Genomic DNA, 5153 nt, shown 5'->3' with positions numbered 1-5153 from the left:
AGGGAGTTGGAAACCACCCATCATCACCTCACAGAGCAGCAGGCGCCCCATCGGAGGGGAACAGCACAGGCTGCGGTCGCATGCAGCCCTCCTGCTGCCAGCACGTGCACCCAGGTGCATGCTGTCCCCTACAGATTTGCAATTAGATAAACAGCTAAATGTTCAGATTTATTTGTATATTTACTTTGCAAAGCACACATCTGAAATCAGGTCTCCTCACATTAGTGGAATGGCTTTTTTTTGCCTTACTCTCTGTTTCTCCTCTTCCCCCCCCTTCACCTGAGTCTTGCAAAATTACATTTGTGGAGCACAGAGGTATTAAGCAAGGAGGACTGTGAAAAGAAAAGCTTACAAAGAAATGAATAATTCTGTATTCATAGCAGGGCTTGAATAATGTCCCCAGAACCACATGCTGCGAAAGGAGGAGAAAACCAAATATTGAACAGCTGCTCATTAGAAAAGCACTAGCCATCCTGAGCCCTGAAAGACACAGGAGTCCTGTGAGGGGAAAATACTGCGTGACCATGTAATTAAAGGTTCTATAAGAGTGTCCCTGGGGGCTGCAGCAAGGCTACCCAAGCTTTGCAAACCTGACACTCTGAAAACTCAACCGCTTGTCGTTTCTGGGGTCAAAAAACAGGAATCTAGGGGCCCCCCCAGCCACAAATTGTGCTGTGTGTGGTTCCAGGGACACCTTCCAGGGGAGAGTTGGGACCTCTGCCACTTGAGCCGACAGGAGAGCTGGCAGCAGTGTGTTCGACATCTACTTGCTCGTACACAGAGCCAGGGGTGAGACACTTTATGCTGGCACATATCTGTGTTCCTCTGGCGTTTGCCAGCAGTAAAAGGACCCTGAAGTGCCAGGCACTGCTGTGGCTCCCTGGGTATGTTGGTGAGGCTGGTGGTGGGCCTCTGTGTGCCTTACCTGCACAAGTATACTGTTCTGCCAGGATATTTTAGCACAGGTGAAATAATATGTTCCTCTCTGGCTCCATTCTTGAAAACAGCGGAACGACTTTGGCAGCAATTTAAAAATGAAAAATTGGCTTCAGACAGACACTCAACATGAAAAATTTCATGTCCAGTGGGTATATCTGGCTCAGCCATCAGCAGTTTACAACAGAGGTTCATAACAGAAGCGCTGAGCAAATACGTTACCAGCCCTGCCCTAAAATGCTAATGTTCAGACTGAGAAGCTATGATTTTACTGTTGTTTTTGTGGAATAGAGGTGCTTAGAGGGCATGACTGATCTCCAGATGTGTTGGAGAAGGAATACCAATTGCTGTTGGATTGTAATCACTCCCAGAGCTTTCCATGGAGACACACCAGAAAATAAGGCATTTTTGTAACCTACTGAGATATAAAAATACAACAAACATGGACCTGCAGAACTGACTTTCTGAGCCTGTAGTTATCCTGCAACAATTTTGACTCAGGCTGATGGAGAATTAGCTTTAAAAGCTAATGAGCCAAAATGCAAAAGAATCTACTGGAAAATTGCCAGGAATTAAAAAAAAAAAACAACCCAAACCATGAAGTTTCTGCTGTTATTTTCTGTGTTTATTTTTACTCCTTGAAGCTCTGCACTGCACTTTTCAAGTTATACAAATCATTGACACCTCTGTCATACCTAATCTTGTCTTCTGTGGCTTCAGCGGTAGCTTTTAGCCTACAGCCCAAGCTGTGGAAGGTGCAAAGCTACCTTTCTGCAGCGATGACTAGGAGGAAAACTGTTCTTTGGAAATTTCCCCTCTCCAACATATTATTTCTTACTTCCCCAGGCCCTCCTGAGGAGGCACCCCGATAGCCCCCGATGGCTCCAGGGGAGCTAATTCTTGCTGTAGCACTGAACTCATCTTGCCTCCAGACATCTTCAGCCTGCTTCCGCCTGTCTCAGCTCGGTTACCCACTCTGAGCCAAAGCCTTGCCTTCTGCGGCTCTCCCCTGAGTCACCCTCACAGCTCTGGCACCTTGTGTTGAAGGCAACAAATTTAATGCAGAAATTTCTGGGTTTTTTTCTTTTCTTCTTTTTGTCTTCTCCTTTCTCCTTTGCTTCCTTTATCAGTGTGAGTTATGAACCTGCAGAGTTGTTCTGCGCCTACGGATTTCCTATGTGACTAGCTTTAATATAAGGGAGTAAATACTGCAGGTCTGTCTACTAGTATGAATAAATAGAAGTGTATATATAGCTGTACACCAATATAATTATACGTGTATATATATAGAGAGAGCAATATAAGTACACATAATCGCAAGTATGTAAATATAATGGAACAGCATGAATCTAGCAGAAAATTCCTTTTCTAAAAATTATTAAGCTTCTAGATTTCAGTAATGCATTGAACATCTAGAAAAACAGCCAAAATGCCCATTCTAATACTAAAGTAAAAAAACCACAGACTTCCTGTTTGGTTCAAATAACTGTGCAAAACAGAATTTTCCCAAGATAAGGTTATTTGCTTTTGGAAACAAAAGCCTGTGTTTGCCCTGAACACGAGTGCCGACACTGTCTCCTGGGCAGCTGATGCTGCAGCCCCGACAGAAGCAGATGGCAGCTGGCGCTCCCCGGCACAGCTTTGATCTGTGCCGACTGGTCCCTCCAAAATCGCTCTGCACCGGAGGCCTTCAATTCTGCGTGGAATGAGGATATTCTCAGACCCCACTGGAGACCAGGGCATATTCAGAGCCCCACCCGCACCCCCTGAGAGCCAGGCATCTGTCTTCACTGGCGTGCAGGGGGATACATGAGCAGACTAAAGCAGTGGGGGGATGCGCTGCCAGGGTGAGGGCCTTCCAGAGACACGAGTTATTTCATGGCACCTTGCAAATACTGGGTGCCGCCACACATTTGCCTTCTGCATCAACGTGTGGTTTACCTTAGCCAAGCAAGATACAGGCGAGATCCCGCCCCAGCACAGCTAGCTACCTAATGTAACACAAACAATGCTAAAGAGACTTTGCATATCTCAGGAACAGACTCCAATGGCCATGGGTACCCACTCGTTTGCATCAGTTCAGCTCTAGGAGTCACCAGGCTGCTGTATTTACACCAGGGGAGAATTAGATGTAACAATTAGCAGTAAGCCTCCAATATACCATGAATAAACAACGTCTGAGTCCAGGTCTTGAATAAATTGCTTCTCAGTATATGTAACTGTGGGAAATAAATATGCTTTGGAATTTTTTCTAGAGTTCTCAAGGAAGAGAATGAATATCCATGTTATGGTATTAAAAAACCCACCACTACCACCAAAAATCCCATTATTACCAAACTCTAAACTTTTGGGACCCAAAACCCAATCGCTTTTGGAAGTGCAAGAGAACTCAGGATGCCCACTGCCTCACAGGCATTTACACCTGTGAATATGCAAAGGCATCTCTCCTTGAAACTACACACTACTCTCAGAATTGCAGGTGGTACTGGCCTCATTTTGTTGTTATTGCTGCTTTGTACCACCAAGGCAGCTGGATGCAGAGTTAGGCTGGTGTGTTAATTACCCTTTAAATAAAAAGCACACTCACATTTGACTGGAACACCTTGCTCCAGTTTGTGTTTAGGCCCCTTTGAGGTGTAAGATGGTTTCCAGGGAGCTTCATCTAGTCATATCAGGGCTCCATTTTGTCCTTTAGAGAATGAGAAGGTGCAGTTGTGTGCTGTATTGAGAGGTGGAGACATTGCCAGACTTCTGCCCTGGGAAGGGTCCAGGAGCAAAAATCCAACCAAGCAGCAGTTGCTAGCATGCCTTCCCCTCAACCCCTGGACATATACTGACTCCTTGTGAGCGCAAGGTTATATTTAGGAGACTATTACCATCTCACCTCCACCTTACCATGCTTGCACACCCCTCATACAGTGGATAAAATGGCAGTTCCAGGATGGGGAGGAGTCTATGCCTACCCATGTCACCATCTTCTTGGGAGAAAGAGCTTTTCTGAGAACTGCAGCTGTATTGCACTGTTTGTCTCTTAAATACAATAACCTCCCTCAGTAAACTCCCCTCCTGCCTTCACAAAAAAAAAAAAAGCACCATTTTCAACCCAGCTGCAAACACAAATGCAGCCTATTTGTATCACCTGTTTCTCAGGTGAAAAAGCAAATTCAGGTTATCTGCCTGACCCCAGCCTCGCTGAAGTTGATCACAGTGCTTGTTAGTCCAGAGCCTGACCCTGTTGCACTCCCCAGCATCATTCCCACCGACTTCAAATGGGTCCCAGGTCTGGCACAATGACTCCTGTGGGCTTGGCACCAGGCTTTAAATCACTGTACAAAGTCACTCGAGAAGCTGTCGGCAGTCAGAAATGAGTCATTAGTATGCTGCCAACACAGTATTCAGTGACAAAACCCAGCTGCCACTGTAGTCAAGAATGCAGTTTCTTTAGCACTACTGTAAGTCTTATTAGCATAGAAATCAAGTGTATGTATGTAATTGAATTTCTTTGTCGCATCCTAGTATGAGATTTTCCATCAATCCTGATTGTTACTAAATTTGAACTAGCAGCCCATATTTGCACTTAAGCAACATCTGAAAGAGGACTACACAAAGAAAGACTTTCCTAAGTCAACACATCCCAGAAAACAGCAGCTGCGCAAAGGCAGAGGCAAGCAATATTTCTTTTTCCTCCCCATAGCACCCTATCTTTTGGCAGCTCTGCTTTAAAACTGGGTTCTGCTGGCAGCCTCACATTTTCTCCCTGAAGAAAAGAGCTGCAACACAGCCCGCGAAAGAGCAAGGGCTGTCCCCAGCAGGAGAGTCTGTCTGTCAGGATGTTGTGTTGCCAGTTGCTCTTGATTAGGAAGTGAGATAATACTGTAGGTACAGTTCATTTTAGGCCATTGATTAAACTCAACTGCTGGAAAAGTAAAAAGTAATAAAGCCAAGAGGGGAAACCCAAAAGTGTTTAGGAGCATAATTTCAGGATTAACTTCACTGACATAGGAATGACTGTTCAGAAGGAAAATGAGTCTCAGAAACAGATACAGGGCTTGTCTCTGCGGGTTTGGGATGTGCTGGGGGCGGGTGAGGACTGACTAACCTAGCCTGGACTGAGAAGGCAGCCACCATCGCTGTGGCTGCCTTTTCAGTGGTGATTTCTCAAGGGACTATATTAGATTAACCAAATAGCCATATTTTCCTATATTTTCCAGACATAA

At 45.2% G+C, this 5153-nt stretch overlaps 1 long non-coding RNA gene across 3 annotated transcripts in view; it reads right to left on the bottom strand.

Annotated features, from left to right (window-relative positions):
• Positions 1 to 5153, bottom strand: part of LOC142065852 (uncharacterized) — a 49398-nt gene that overhangs the window by 42048 nt on the left and 2197 nt on the right. For 2 of the 3 annotated variants that reach the window (XR_012663602.1, XR_012663705.1), the window contains exon 1: positions 3524 to 3619. The exons of the other annotated variant lie outside the window; for it this stretch is intronic. This is a non-coding gene — a long non-coding RNA (uncharacterized LOC142065852). Of the gene's footprint in view, positions 1 to 3523; positions 3620 to 5153 lie in introns of those variants that run through there. 3 annotated transcript variants of the gene reach the window in all.

This window comes from Phalacrocorax aristotelis, chromosome 1, assembly GCF_949628215.1.
Source record: "Phalacrocorax aristotelis chromosome 1, bGulAri2.1, whole genome shotgun sequence".
NCBI lineage: Eukaryota > Metazoa > Chordata > Aves > Suliformes > Phalacrocoracidae > Phalacrocorax > Phalacrocorax aristotelis.
Note: the sequence above shows the minus strand (reverse complement) of the source record. Positions and strands in the feature narration are given on the sequence as shown.